Below are 17,205 nucleotides of genomic sequence, written 5' to 3'. Positions count from 1 at the left end.
ATGTCCGTTTCCCCTCGTCCTGTCTCCACGTACCACTGAAAAGAGACTGGCCTCACCACTATGGCCGCCACACCTCAGATATTTATAAACCTGGATCAGGTCCCCTCTCAGTCGTCTTTTCTCAAGGCTAAACAGACCCAGTTCACTTAGCCTTTCTTCATAGGAGAGATGCTCCAGGCAAATCATTTTTTAAAACATTTTGCCAATGAGTGTGGGGAATGTAGAGAGTCATTTTACATTTTCTCCTAAAGTATCCATGTTATCCTTTGAATACTGTACCTTTAATCTCCAGCCCCTCTACAGGCCAAGTCATTTAAGGTTAAAAAGTCAGACACAGTTCTTGCTAAATCAGCATAGTGGCTGCCCAACTCCTGACACACAAGTTTGATCAGCTCCTGATCAAAAAATGGAATGCAACTTTTCTATATAGAAGTTGAGACAAGGAAGAAGACACCTATCATCTCACTGTCCAATTTGGCCTATTAATTTATATGTTTGGTCTCTATAACTCTTCATTTATTGTCAGTGGAAAGCAGCATGGTTCCCCAGAGACATATACTGGGCTTAAAAGCCAGGCTGCTGCTGCATAATGCTGCCTAGGGGAACCTCTCTCTCTTCATTGACAGTATGAGATGAGACAACCTGACCTCCAAGCCTGGGTAGCTACAGCACATATTAAGAATGCCTCTTCAAAATCATAAAAATGAAAAATCAAGTTATTTTGGTATCTTCTATCAGTAGATATATTACCATCTGTTACCAGGAATGAACTCTACCTCTTTCTGCTGACTTCCTCCCAAGGTCCTGCTGTCACATTTTCTTGCATAAGAAGTCCTGCCCAGAAGACATCGTTTCGGGGAATTCTGTCAGCCAGTTTATGTTTATAATTTCGCCAGTAGCAGAGCATCTACTGGAAAACTATGCCAGAAATTCCCTTCATATCCAGAAGACATATATACAGAAAATTATCTCTAAAACTCATGCGTACTGATTGCATTTGAAGAAGTTACAGACAACTGACCTTCTTTGCCTATTGTACCTTATCATACTTAGCTAATCCCACACGTCTGGATAAAAACTGTGGTCATGTAAAACAGTTCTGAAGTACATTTGTTTAATTATGATCTTACTTCCTGATATAACCTTTGCACGAGCAATAAATGCATTTTTATTCTCTTCTCAGCTTTGCCATATATAACTTCCTGGGAGCTTATAATTAAATGAAATCCAGAAGTCTTTTTCCAGGCACTCAGCCCCCCGTGGAGATCATAAGAACAGCGGTAGCTGAAAGGATACTCACAAGCTGAACATCTTACACAAGAAAGATATGAAATATCAAAGACAAACTCTGAGAAAGGAGTGGGGCTTAAGCACTCAAACCTGGTGTGCCTGATTGACAAAGCAGCTACACACCAGCCACAGACACTTCCCTGTTCTCAAGATCCTATTCTTGAGTCAAGTTAGCTTCTTGTTTATGAAAAGTGATTCGGAAGTTTCAGGAGCTGTGATACAATTAGTGGGAGATGAAACCAGAGCTCTGAGTTTCCACAAAGCAACCTGATAGAAACACTGAAAAGACTCAGACTGCATCCTTTGCTTGTAACAATTGTGATTTTTTATGTTTTTCCGAGGGCAAAACTTTTTCTGTAATATTTCAGTGGATTCAAGGAAGTTAATCATTTAAAAGAAAATTTGTCATTTCTAGGTTGGATCTTTTAATGTATTTTTCGACTTTTGGGACTGTGTGACCTGGGCTCATGCACATCATAATGCCTTTGGATATTTATTTATTAAGGCTGCGTTCAACACTGTCTCAAAGAGTTGAAGAGAATTCCTGGGAATGTTGTATTCATGCTGTCTATTTTTATCATTTGACACAAAAGAAGTCCAGTAATCCACCTCCAAATGTAGCTCTCTCCTACATGTTACAGATTTTTTCCCCAAGAGCTCTAGAAAGACTTAGGAATTTTCCAGTCAAAATTTTGTGGAACTCCAGAACAGCAAGTTTGCCTATTATATTGTATACTTCTGTGAAAGAAAAAGAATAAATTGATTACATTTTGTTTCTCTGCTCTTCTGGAATTATCTTGGGGTTCATTAGGTAGTTACAGAAAGCAGACATCCCAGAGAAGGTACTGGAGAATATCATTTACCTTAATTATTATTATTAATAATAATAGCCTACACAGGTTGGTCTTGAGGCAAAAGCATTTGACATCCAAAGCCTAATATTTAAGTAGTTATTTTACTTGCTTTAAATTGTGATTATGTCCTGTTGACACTAACATATGCAGCGTGTTGTTCATGTAAAACGTTTGCATTCATATTACAAGGCAACAAAACCTTTCAGACATTCTGACTTAGTCTAAAATTTTCAGATATTCCCTTTAAGCACAGTCTCTTTCATACCCATTTCCAGCAAGAAGCAGGAGATATCTTGAGAATATTACAGAAGAAATAAAAGATCACCTCAAAGTAGCCTATCTGTTCTGATAGAGATTTTTGTCTAAATATTATGTAAGAGCTTGAGTGTTCACATATTAAATCAAGAGCAGCTTTCCTAATGAAATGTAAGGAAACTCTTCAAATTGGCAAAATACATAAGTAGTTGCATTTATTCAAGTTTGAAGGCTTACAATTCAGATTCTGGGAAAAACTGCAAACAGAAAATTGGTATTTTTTATGCAGTTCAGTATGTATTATAGAGGACCAATTTTACTTACCTTGGTTTACCACAAGGGCAATTTTCTTAAGTTTAGGTCTTACATGGAAGCATTAACTAGTATGATGACAGAATTACAATTTATTGACACATGTCACTAGAACTCTGTAACACGCAGCCTTAATTCCACATCCACTACAGAAGCCCTCTCTACAGCTCTGGGTGCTGTGCCTGAGTGATAATTAACTTTGCCATGGTACAGACCTCATGAGTTGGCTCCATGTGAAGTCATCCTGCATCTTTGCATGGAATGTATAAACCTGCATTAATACAAACTTCCCAAAGCGAGTCCCTGTGTTACCTTAGACTCCAAGGAACACAGTGATCAGCATGGGGCAAATTTAACACGGCTAGGAGCCAGCTATGCATTCCAAATGCAGCTTGAAAGAAAAGCACTCAGTGGCTTGAGGAACAGAAAGGGCTACCAGAGAAAATCATTCTTGAGCAGCCTAAATTAAATCCTGCACTTTTTAAAGGCTGCTCTGATAGGCTCAACTTCATACAAGTTATCTCACTTGGAAAATGAAGTTCAAAATGATACTTAATGAAAACTTTATGTGAAATAAAAGGATCAGTTCAGAGAGCAGCTTAATAGTTGACTCATGCGTATGCTTACAGGACACAGGACAAATTTTTAAAGCAAAGCCTATGATACAGACAGAAGCAGGCTCTGCCAGAATATGGAGGGCTACTGTGGTGATATATAAGACATCGTGATCCAGGCTACACTAATCTTTATTCCCAAGTTCTGCAACACAAATTATAACAACAGTATTCTTTCTCCAGTGGGCCTTGAACAAGAGTAGGCTGTGCTGAGTATCCTGCTGCAGCAGAAAAATAAAATGTATTACAGATGGATTGCCCATATTACTCTGATTATTGTACAGTTGCCATGTAAACAACATATGAGCCTGTTCTCATATGGTCAACAGTGGAGAGGTGGATATTTATATTCTGGCAATCTCACTTGCAAAAACTATTGAGCTTACACAAATGTCCCGAGGCTGTAAAGCTTAAATTATGGTGTGATGCCCCTGTTCATAATGTTCACAGTAATGCAAAGTTTATTCCAACTACAGGGAAAGAAGCAGCTTAGGAAATACGTAAAATAAAAGAAGCACAGAATTACCAAGCTTCCCTCTCCCTTCAGCCAACACTAGCAGAAATGCCTGCATTATCCCTGTCATTCCCTCCCAACGCTTCCTCACCAGTCTCATGTCTCCCACTCAAGACATACAGTTAGAACAGTGACACTGAGAAGCATTTACACAGGTGAAACAATAAATGCTTGCTTAACCACAACAGTTTTCTGTTTTGCACATCACTACTAGGCAATTTTGTTCACAGAAAAGATCAAAAGAATGCATGCCAAAATACCGATGCTGTTGTATTATGTTTAAAGCTCAAAATTTTAGTTCTCATACATTTGTAAGCATAATAGCTGAAGACAAATGAAAAATGAGATTGTGTACCTGACAATTATATTGTCTAATTCACATCAACTTACAATGATTTAAATTAACATTTAGCTTAAAAGCCCATCTATTAGAGAGAGAAAAACCACAATTTCTGACCAGATTTGCAAAGCTTCCTCCTGTCTGAATCCTTTCACCCAACATCAGCCAAAATATCTCCTCACTTCTCTGGGCCCAGTTGGCAGCACTCCCCTCTACCATTATACAGGAAAACCCCACTAGTTAGGGTCTGTCCATTTTGGCTTATAAAGATAAGTGTTTTCTGTTATATTACTGCAACTGGAGATGCCTGGACAGATCACATACACAAATAAATGATTGATATCATCACCAAGTTTTTACTTCAAAACCAACAAATACAATCTAAAACATGACATATTAACTCTTCTATAACAAAAGATCCAATCACTCTGAGAGCATTAGTTTTGGCATGAATTATGATCGAATGCAGAAAGCAAAACTAATAGCAGATAATGAGGCTCACATCTGATGATCTGAATGCTCTCAATAGAAGATAAGAAAAGAAACGTCTAGAAGATGAAAGTGGTCTTTCTTTTGTTTTTTTTTTCTTTTTGTAACAAGTAAGCATTTACCCTCTCAAGAGGAATTACTGTTATTTATTTAAAGAAGTATGTCAGCAGAACAGAAACTGGAGAGCTTACTCTATTTAGAAAAGGATTTATTGGGTGTAATGCTGTTTGGATATTACCACCCTTCTAAGAGTGGACACTCATTGCTGACTGTATCCATCCAAAACACTCTCTTCCCAGTTCTCAGTCTAGAATGGCTTAGTCTCCTTAGATATGCCACAACTTCATCAGTTCCTTTCATTTCCTTGCCGTGTTCCCTGTCAGAGACATTCATTCCTGCATCGCTCCCTTAGTAAAGGCAGAACTGCTTTATTGCCACCACCAAGCAAAACAAAACAGGGATAAGAACCAGAATTAAACTAGCTGCACAAAATCAGAGTGAACAAACTGATTCTATACTACAACTGAAAGGAATTCTCACAAAACACCAGATTTAGGTTTCCAGTACCCCACTTTTTCTTCCTTTCTGCACTGGCCTTTCCTACTGCCTCACAATTTAATCATCCTTCTCCCTTTACAGGCTTTGTTTTGATATCAAATAAAATCAAACAAGAAACCATTCCGAAGTCATCTGAGCGTGCATAAAGCCTTCAAGGTTTTCCTCCATTGCTCACTGTAGGGTAGAATGTATCACAATCTGCAGAGAACTCTTGTCTTATGCAAGCAGACAGATCTCCAGGGCAGAAGCATTTTCTTATTCCACCCTACTGAATCAGATAGCTCTGCAATTGAAAAATCAGTGAGCTGAACATCAATCAGGCAGATAGGGAAGAATAGCAAAAATCAGCACAGATGTTGTAGCTATGGTTTCCTTTATTCTCTGAGGAAAATAAACAAAACACCTGTCCCTTCCATGAGGCACTTCATGGGTGAGCCTCACTCTTCTAAGGACAGCCATCAGTTCTATCTATGTTGTCTTGCTGTAAGGATATTGGAACTAAATTCTAATAAGAGTTTTATTACCAGTTACTTATACTTCAGTGTGCTTTATATTTGAGGCAATATTCTATCTTTTATCAGGACTACTTATCCTATGACAAGTGCACCTGAATATTCTTGCTAATATTAAAGCTATCACAGGCATCAGCTGGAAACAATATCCGAAGTCCCAATGTTGATGTTACCAAAACCTGATAAGGGGTAGGTAATGATATAAAAAATGTGCTTGCTGACTAATTCGTAAATGAAGATAGATAACTGAAAGCAAGTTGGCATTAAACAAAGCAATCTTCAGGGAACAACCTCCGCTTTTCTCTGCTCTTCAGGGAAATATTCTCAGGACTCAAAAAGTTTGTTTATCAAGGCAAATGTGTCAAGAAGGAGTTATCCAGCTGTAGCTAGAAAGCAATATAGCTTTTAAAATCAATCCATTTAAGATGTTAGGAGAACACTTCCCCAGAGAAAAGCATTCAGGATGTCACACAAACAGCAAATAAGTAATAGATAAACAATGTTGTTTAACAGCAAAAATGTCTGATAGCTCTGGATCCAGATAACCTACTCTGGGACCTTCTGAACTGTCTACCTTCCTTCTGTTTTCACAGTCCCATCCCTACCTCTACCACAGTTCCGCAGTTCTAGCTTTTGCCTCCTTGCCCCGCACGTAAACAGTCTTCTTTCATTCCTGTAACATTCTTATTTCTCCTCCCACCTAATGAGTAGGTAGAGAGGGAAAAATTTGAAAACAAAAATAATGCAGAAAGTCAGGGGGTAATTTGGAAAGGTCTGTAAAAGTGATGCTTGTTTCTGTCAAACAAGACCCCCCATAGTAGAAGCACTTTAACCCATGCACTCATGGGCACACACTATATGACAAGGAGCAAGGGCTCTCAGACACAGCTTAAAAAATAAAAGACAACAGTCAGTTATTTCCAGCAACTTCTTTTAGCCTGAGTGACCTACCTCACATAATAGCTACAGTTACAAGGGCTGCTTCAAAAGCAATGCCTTCCATTTTATTAAGTTGGCCCACAAAGTCGGAGGCAGACATTGGTGGTATGGCAGTAGAACCTTCCTTTCAAAAATCCGTTACATTTTATTGCTGTGTTACAGATGGCAGCAGAGCGACAGTCTGACAAAATGGCATCTGACATGAAAGTGTATGAAGCAAAGGTGTGAATCTGGGTTCCTCCGTGCAGAAAAGAACTGGAAAGCAAAAAGTGTCTGTGAGCACAGTGAGGAAATGGGTGTTAAGTTTCAGCAGTGGTGACAGTGGGTCACCCTCACTGGAGCAGATTGTTACAAGCATGGCATGTAGGCTATTGTCCCTGGCTGGCAAAAATGCATAGCTATTTATGGTATGCTGAAAAAATAGTTTTTTGTAGCTGGCAGTTTGCTCTATCAAATAGTGTTATTTTGCTCATTATAGCTGTTGTGTTTTCCATGAAATAAAGAGGCATTACTTTTCTTATCTACATACATATTTTATGTAGATGTTGTAAATTCCTGGATGATATTCAGCACTCATGCTTGTTACTGAGCTACCAGAAAACTTTAACATAGCAGATTTTTTTTTTTCTTAAGAAAATACCATTTTATGCCAAAAGTACTTTCTTTATTTACAAAACTGACAATGTAATCAACTGTCAAGACTGAATACAGTGTACAAGCATATGCAGAGATCTTTGTATCTTATTTATTTGATAAATTTGAGAGAATGAGTGAGAACCTCTTAATTAACAACTAATTGCCCCAGTTTTGATATAACATTCAGTGATGAAAACATAGGTCATGCCAGACCCTTAAACTGAAGCCATCTTTTACTTAAATTTTTATTGTCATGTCATACTCCTTAGTCAAACCAGCAGACAAAACTTTCCCAAGCAGATTTCTAACCAGCTAGAGATGGGTGCTTTTACTTACCTACTTCTTAAGACTTTCATCATCTTTACTTCAGACTGTCTCATTAGACCAGTTCCAGAAGTTTAAGATAAGTTTAATGCAGGAGAATCAAATACAACATATATAAAGCAAACACTTCCACTGGTGATTACTTTCATCAGACAAATGTTGATAAAATCTTTGAAAGTAACCCTTCAGAAATCATCAAGAGACGGAGAGTATAGTGCACATCCCCAGATTTTGTACTACAGAAGGAAAATTATTGGCATAGAAAGCTCTCTATAGAAAGAGAACAAATTTATTGTAACAGAGATAATATGATATGGCCCACTACTTTCTACGAAAATGGACTGGAATCAGGGCCATTTGTAGAAGAATATGAATCAAAATCTCTATGAATTTCAAAGCTACTCAAATGACATGACATTGCAGTGGTTCATTAAACCTCTACACAATGATAAGAAACAGGCCTTGGATTTTGCCAGAAGAAAGTATGGGAACCTTTATAACACAAGCCTCCTCTAGCTCCTCCACCCAAACAAAAAGTTCATTAGGGATAAAATGTCAAATCTGATTTTTAAGATGCAGAACAATTCCTACTCCTACCACATGAGATGCAACATGAGTATTAAGATGGCTTACTTTCATCATTACTCCTGCAGTTCAGATTTAACTTTGTAAGAATGATCATTAAGGGCATTTATTTGGCTTTGAGTTCTTCCCTCCTCCTTACATTTTAGAACCAGTCTCATCATCTCAAATTCAATCTATCCAAACATGACCTTTACTAACTTAACAACTCTGCTGTTTACCTTTTCTAAAGCATTTAACAACTGTACTTTCCCTTCTATCTCTTCAGATTACTGATAAAAAGAAGTAAAAACTATACTAAAAGTCCTCAAGAAATTTGCTTTTCTCAAGAAAAGAAGACAAAAAATCTTCTTAATTAAAATATATCTAAATATGTTTTTATATTCATAACAGCTTCAGCTGAAAAAAAGCTGCTTTCTTATCATGAAGACTTAAGAGAGTATCTGGCCCCCATCCACAAATACAGAAAAGTAATTATATTGAAAAGTTCTGTATATATTGTGGATATTTCGACAACTTCCAAGTATCAGTGGAGCAAAATGGGTAGATTACTAATATACTTCATAAAGCAAAATAGTGATCGAAAAGATTTTCTTTCTTTGTTTCCCTTTTCCTCCAGGTTCTAGCTTTTCTAACTTTTCTAAATAAAAGTAATAGCTTATAATAGTAATGGTTCCTGTGAAATTACCCTCTCTTCCATCTTTTCTTCTTCCTCTTCTCTTGGATTTGTTTTTATAAGTAAGGTTCATTTTCTGAGGCACTGGAACACGTTGCCCAGACAAGATGTAGATGCCCCATCTCTGGAAGTATTCAGGCCCAGGTTGGACAGAACTCTGAGCAACTTTACCTAGCATGAGGTCTCCCTGCCCATGACATCAGTGTTGGAACTGGATGATCTTTAACATCACTTCCAACCCAAGATACCCTGTGATTCTATGACTCTGTGATATTCCCTATAAGCAAGTTTCTTTTTTTAAACAGAATCACTCTGATAATGGCACTGGGGACTTGTGGGCATCTAATTAAATGTTCCTAAACAGATCCCAATTAATATCATGCTATTTCAGTTTAAATTGTCTTCCACCTGAATGAGCTTATAATTGCTTTCTAATTACTTCTATTGCTTTCAAAACAAGAAATAGGTATCTATTAATGATGTGAATTTTGTATATATAATTCAAGTTAAAGTGTCCGTTTTATAACCAGTTTTTTTTGTTGTTGTTGTTTTATACATTATACAGAATACTGGATAAGATTATTATTTCATTTTATATAATGTCTCAGTGTTATGCTGTAGAAATTGGCCCACACACTGCACTGTATCTATAATACAGATAAATGAACATAAATTTAAACAAACAGGGCAAGTCTTATTTTCTTACTTATTTTAAATATTCATGAAACTGAGGACTGATTAGCAATATAATCTCTTCTAATAAGAAAGAAGTTATCAGTTATATCAGTTATAGTTATCAGTTTTCCATCTGTTTTAGAAATGAAATTTAGAAGCATAAAGTGACATTGGAAGAGCATTATTTTAAGGTCATTCAATCTCTGCTCTAATGTTTTCATTTCAGAGTAGAAACTACTTTTCAAATCCTGATTCATTTCTGCATTAGTGACTTTGAAACTGAGGAGCACATGAAATTACGTAGTTTATTTTTTATCTATGTGCAAGTAATAACTGGAACACTTACTGGCCAGAATGATTTTGGTGTGGATTTTTCGTTGTAGGTTTTTTGAGGGAGGATACTTTTTCATGTTTTTTTCTCTCTTTTTCCTACAGGAGGAATTAACAACATGCAGTCACCCTGTACTTCCCAGAGTTTTCTCAAATGATATAAAGAGACTTCTTTCTATGCTTTCACAACAAAGTAATAATTGAGAGTGTTAGTGCAGAAGGATTCTTCAGCCGTCCTCCAAGTTAAGATGCTCAGCAAGATTTAAATCATTTAATACATTCATACTGGTAATTCCTGACACTAAAATAATTCATAATTTGAACTAATATTAGAAACAGGCACACTTCAAAGGAATAGAAGATTAGTTCAGATAAGCACAGAAAATCTGGAAGGCAAAGCAGCCACCTTTGAGCTGGAAAATTCTCAGATATTCTTCCTGTTAGCTAACTATAGGCATTACAGTGATACTGAAATGCAGGACAAGATTGTCATAGGGCCAGTGGCAAAGGACAGTCTTGGTCCCTAAATGCTTACAGTCTAAACTAGATAATAAACATCAAGAAGATAAATAAATATATAAGGAGAAGGGGAGGAGAAAATGCAGAACCTAAAATGCAAGTTAATTATTCAAACTGAGATCAATATTGCTAAGGTTTCTTTTCACTACCACAGCTAACTCAAGTGTCTCTTTATGATATTTCATTCTATAACGTACATTTACACAGACCTATTAGGTATCATAGTTTTATCTGGCCAGTAACAATGAACTTAGTCAACAGCTGAGCTTTCATCTGGCAGCAGTTTTCAATTAGCAAAATTGCGCAATCCAGTTATTACAGAGAGTACCCGTATTGGGAAAAACAAAAAATACAAGATATGGAGCTACTTGAGAAAGCTCATCAGAGGACTCTGAAGGTGATGAAGGAACAGGAGCATCTTTCAAGGAGAGAAAGGCTGAGAGAGTTGGGACTGTTCAGCCTGTAGAAAAGCTCAATGTACATAAACATCTGAAATATTCTAAAATGTATTGTTCATATTCCATTCATGTAGACATAATAATTACGAAATTAAAATCAAGAGAAAATTCAACTTTTCTCATCACAGAAACTATTAGTAGACCCTAATTTAATACAGTAATATTCTCAATATAAATCATGTTTATTGCAAAAAAGGCCTAAAAAGGTAGATTTTGGGGGTTTTTTCTCTATGCTTTTTTTTTTAAATATATATTTTGAAAGTAAATAGAAACTCCTCAAAATAAGGTTCCTAGCCCAGACTTGGAATCTGAACAAGTAGTTCTAAATTCAGCAAGAGGATCTATATGTCTAACACTAAGCACATACCTATGTGCTTTACAGAACTACATCATTTCTGCATCACTATTAGCACAAGCTCTTATTACCTATAGTACAGAATTTCAGATTGCAACGCTTTCTTGTTAACCGTGTTAACTTTCTGAGGTACCAAGAATTTCACGATTTTCATAAATATCTTTTGTTGTCGTTGTTTGTTTTTACCTCAGCCCATAACTTCTACTATGTTGTTTTCTGATACTTTCCCCCAGTTCACTAATGTTGGGGGGGGGGAAGAGGGAAGTGCTGACCAAATGGCTGTGTGATGCTGACTGTCAGTTGTACTATAACAAGCTTCACTCAAGGAGTCCTTATCCCAGTTAGCACAAGAACAAAAGTTCTGTTTAAATTGAGGCAAGTCCTAACACCTCTGTGGATTGACTTGGCTCTTAAAATCCACTTCACTTAGAAGTCCTAAAACATCAGTATAAGCTAATGCAGGCAAATTTCTCTTGCAAATTAGTTCGTTTATTTTTTCCATATGAGAGTAAATTTAATGAAATCTTGGGATGAGAAATAGCTAATCATAGTTTTATTATAATAGTATTTCTCTGTTAATTGACAAAATCACGTGAGCTTTAAATAAAATAGACAAAAATCAGATGTTTACAGCTGTCTGGAGTCAGGAGTCTGGGGGAGGAGGGTGCAGGCAGGATCAACCACGGGTTTACAACCTCCATTCTCCTGTTCCCTGCTCCTATCCCAAAGATAGGACTCCTCCTGACAAATTAGAGGTAAGTCCTTACTCTTCTTCTGACATAACTCACGGAAGCATAATATTGCAGTCAAGCTGTCTTTCTCCTTTCCTCCTCAGAAGTGAAGGCATACAATACAAGTGCTGCACTGCTAATTCAGGGGATGGCAAGGAACAACTTCTTTAGGCAAAAGAAGGTACTTGCATCAAGCCCGCTGCTAAAGCCTTTTTAAAATTAGCCAAAAGTACCTCCTTTCCTCAGTACATTTCCAATTTTTACATAATAATGAACACTGTCAGCTATTACACACTCAATTGCAGTGAATATTCAAATATGCTGACAAATATGCTTTGAATATTAAGTAATTTTAATGTAAAGAAATCTCTTAAGAGGAAATGAAACCCATGCACTGACTGCTGAATCCATCCCAACAGCTACTTTTTCAGATACTGAATTTAAAAAAAGAAGTTGTTTATGTGAACTTGAATCCCGCAGTGACTGACAAGATTATTTAGGAAACAATTTGGGTCAGGCAATCTATATGAAAACAAAAACAAAACAGCAATCTCACAGACAAGTAAAATGACAAAATACATAAATAAGTTTTGTATGTCTAGCCTCCACAAAAACATTTCTCACAGACACAGAAATTTAGCAAATGCTTAAATATAAACTTATTCTTAAGTTGGTAGTTACTGAGAAAAGCATGAATAAACTTAGTCCTCATCTATCAAAATCCATTATGCCAAAATATACTGCTAGAAATTAATCTAATAATCAATCTGAACTATTTTAAGGCTTTGTAGCTTGTCCGGAAGTTTTCTATAGTAATTTGCAAACACTACTTCACAGGATGTTATAGACCCTGAAGTCTTAACAAACCTTTAGAAAGTTACTTGAATTTGTCAAGTTTCATTGAAAACCCGGAAACAAAGATTTCCACTGGAAACCTAAAGTTACCAAACGAAAACATGAGTTTACACAGTGACCTTAGTAGTGCAAGCTTCGCATGATGTAGTTACTACAAGAATTGTGCTTTTCTCATTCTTTCTGAATGAAATTTTGTGATCTCCTCTTCAGGAAGGAGAAAGATAAAACGTTTGGGGTGGAAAAAAAAAAATCCACATTTCTAATCCATATCCTTTTGGTATACAGCTGAAATATTTCAGTAATCTTCTTGTTGAAACAAGTAAGCAAACAACCTCACAAAACCTTTCAACACCTCCACCTCACAGAAGGTGGAAACAAGTTTTAACAGAAAATCTACATCACTCCTAAATGACACACTGTATAATTATTTGATATAATTTGATGAATATCTAAAGGGACATTTAAACAATCTAAGAAGTTAACAGAGAACCAGCCCCAAAGTAGCTCCAAACTACACTCCACCGTGTGTTGGTAACTCTTGGTCATGGTCATTTCCTCACACCAGAAAGTAACTCCAGTCATTGCGATTATAAAATGTAACACTTTTTTTTTTTTTTAGGTCATACTTTGAAATGTTAAGTGTGATACAGTCAAAATGACACAAAATTATGAGTAGGCAAATTAATGATGCTCACAAGGCTCTTGATAATTAAACATTTAATAACTATTTGCATAGATCCAACAGTGACATGCCAAATTTGTCAACTCTAATATTAATTGTAACTTGCACCTTACCCTGCAAGATGCTGAGAGCCATCTGTGCAGGATTGTTTAAGTCATATTTGTAAAATCCTAAGCTGGATAGCCTCAGATCTGGGCTCTGAGAAAGAGTTAGGTCTTGTTTTCATGATGGCCTCCTCAAATAGTTTCATGGTCATAACATGCTGCTCTTTTCAATAGAAATATATTCTTCATAGTGCATGAAAGATATTTCACCTCTTTTAAATGCATTGAAGTTACACAGATTTCCTTAAGGGAAGTGCTCATCAACATATTTCATTTTCATTTCAGCAGAGCAATACATTAAAGTCTTTTAAAGATGTCAGATATCTTCATATAGGTCTATGCAATAATTTCAAAATAGCCAAAATCCATTATGAAAAATATTTCTGGCAAACTCTTTGACCAGTGGATAAGTAACAACACAAAGAATCAATGAGAAGAATATAAATATAGGGAGAGATTTATAAATGTACTTTACTATAAAGTACACAATTACAAAGTGCATCAAATTTGTTAGTATCACAGTTTCTTCATACTCTCTGACACTTCTGAAAAGCATCTATCCTGGATCTCTAATGGGATTTGGCAAAGAAGTAATAGTTTTCCTTCGTGCAGGTTCTTTTTGTGTATGTACACACACATACTCACAAAATGAAAGTGTCCAAGAGGTTAATTCTATTGCATTTGTACCTTATGCCATTGAAGGATGAATTGAAAAGCTTCAAACAAACGATGCTGTAATAATAGAAAATAAGTAACTGCAGTTTTTGCAGATGAGTTTGTCAACAGCCTAACCTGACAAGAAAATTAATTTCATTGTAAAATCCAATTTTTGCTGACAACCTGAGGTGATACCACAAACATTTTTAAAAGTAAGGTTGACCTAGAACTCTGCCTGCTTGCTCTTCGGATAAGAACTGATAAATCCATAATATGATAAGCAATATCACTGCATAGACACATTTGAAAAATTTTTAGGCTGTCTGCCACAAATGAAAGCATAATTTTAACCAATGTTAAAATATAAAATACTATATACATGAAAATAGATCAACCCATTCTGCCAAGGGAAACTTTTGTTTCAACAACAAAAATACATTTAGTATAGATGAATAGAGACAGTAATTCTTGCCTCCTAACTAAGTGCATTGAATAATACACAAAAGCACAAATGCACAGAAATTGGAAGAAATCTCTGGAGACAACTTAGGCCAACACCCTGCTAAAGCAGGTTTTCTAGAGTAGGTTACACAGAAAAGCATTCAGGTAGGTTTTAAATATCTCCAGAGGACACTCCACAATCTCTTTGGGCAGCTTGCTCCAGTGCTCTTTCTATTACCTTCACTCATTTTTTCTGAGGAACAGATTTCTCCTATTTGTTTATTTTGGGAGACTGAGAAGCTCAGGCTTTCTCAATCTAATATTTCTAATGCCATTTTTACAGGTATAGAGGCCAAATGTATACGTTCCTTGTATGCACAGCATGTGAGCTTTTCATACAAGTCTGATTTATCATACAGCTATTAGATTCCAAAGACCTGTGGTCTATGTCAGAACATATTCCTGAGGTAAATTTAAACATTTCATTATGATTGAGTGCTTTTCAGTATTATTTGAATATTCTGTTTGTTTTCTTCTCCCTTACCGCAATCGTCTTTTCATAATGAGATGTGACACTACTGCAAGTTTAAACACCAGCTCATGTATTGCATGAAGGAAATCTGCATTCAATGAGAGGGATTTTTTTCTGTGTTATGTGCAGTGATAGCATTTCATTGCCTGCTTCTATCATTCTTGGAGTCAGTAACTTAAGGCTGTGGTAGCAGAACTCATAATAACGCCTAAACACATTTAGACAATTCCATTCAAGAAATACTCCTTGACTGTCACTAATTCACTCGTATGCACTCAGAGGTAAAGAACATCCTCAAGGAGAAAAAGGTGTTTTGTTTTTGGGTTGTTACTTTTTTGGTTTTTGGTTTTTTTCTTCTTAATAGTATTATAAGTCTTTTACATCAGATACTAACTTAATAACCACCTAATTAAGGATTTAAGTTTTGTTGTTAAGCTGTAACGTGATAACACTAGGATATCGAGAGCATAATTAGAAGAGGAAATGAAACAGAATGGCTTGGGTTGTTAGGGACCTAAAAGATCATCTGGTTCCAATCCCCCAGCTGCGGACAGGAATACTTCCTACTAGATCAGGCTGCCAAGGACTCCATACAATTGGATGCCTCCACGGAGCTTTCAACTAATCATGAAGTTTCTGTATTGAAACTTTGACTAGGACAGTTGCTTAAGTATGCATTTAGGACTGGCAGCAAGCCACCTATTTGTCCCTTAAGTTAAATAGGTACTTTGGCAAACTCCACCTTCTCATAGCAGATGAGTTTTCAGAAATAACCATTCTCCCTTAAGCAGGCCAACTGGAACAATGCCGAGCTTGATAAATCCTGAAAGGGTCTGAGTGAGAGACAAAAAAAAAAAAATGTGCAGAGAGGAGAAACCCAGAAAGAAAGTTACAGAGAGAAAGCAAATCTTCAGAGAAAATCAGAAGAAAACATGTCAAATAAAGACAAGATATGAATATATAGAACATGTCTTTTTCGAATTGACCTCTCCCTCTCCCCACCAAAGAGTAAAAAAAGCTCAGTTTATATGTATCTGACAGGTACAGTGTTTACATCATAATGCCTGATTACTTGTAATTTCTAACACCTTTAGAAACTTTTATACTCTTCAAACTGAAACTTTTCATTTTGAACTCTTCTTTTTGAGGCTGTGTCCATATCTTCAGTAGTTGTCTTTCATCTGTCCCATTGCCTGGTTTAAAAGTTTTTATGTATTCAACCCCAATGTGTTTGGAGATCATATTAAAATTTTCTGAGCAAAACTATTTGTCAGCTGATAGTAAACAAGTAAAAACTATGCTGCACCTCCTCCAGAACTGCTCCTTTTTTTTTTTCATTCTTCTCCAAATCAAAGTAGCACCTATGAGTCATGAATACAAATATCTGAATTTGTTAAGGATTATATATACCCATGGAAATTTTCTTTCAACACCCCCTACTTTTTTCAACCAATTTAAACAACTGTTTTTAATGCAGCCCAGAGATGAAATCCCAGAAACTATATCTGCCAGGAAAAATACTGCATGATTTAGTAGTTTTTGCAAAGACATTGCAATAAATGTGAATTGGCCCATCTTAGGAACTAAACCAGAAAGTTCGCGTAAACAAATTTTCTCCTGCTGTTTTTCAACGTTTGGCTGATTGAATTTTTGATTTGCTTGATTTGCTTTCTTAGACTGTGTGATTTGGCCACAGATTCCTTTTCAACTTTCTCTTTGTTGTACATAAAGCACAGTGTCTTTGGCTCACAGTCAAACAGGCAGTCTGGAAATTGCATTAAATACATAGCTTTCTGAAGTCTGGGTTCATATAAATTCAATTTCCAAAAATCTAATATGACCTTGTCTCTGAGTTTAAAAATATTAATAAAAAATAAAAATCAAGAATGAAACTATACTAGAAGCTCTAGAGTATTATAAAGTCATTACAATATTCAAGCCAAGATGCAGATTAAAGATTAAATTCCTACT

This window comes from Meleagris gallopavo, chromosome 4 (genome assembly GCF_000146605.3).
Source record: "Meleagris gallopavo isolate NT-WF06-2002-E0010 breed Aviagen turkey brand Nicholas breeding stock chromosome 4, Turkey_5.1, whole genome shotgun sequence".
Classification (NCBI taxonomy): domain Eukaryota; kingdom Metazoa; phylum Chordata; class Aves; order Galliformes; family Phasianidae; genus Meleagris; species Meleagris gallopavo.
Note: the sequence above shows the minus strand (reverse complement) of the source record.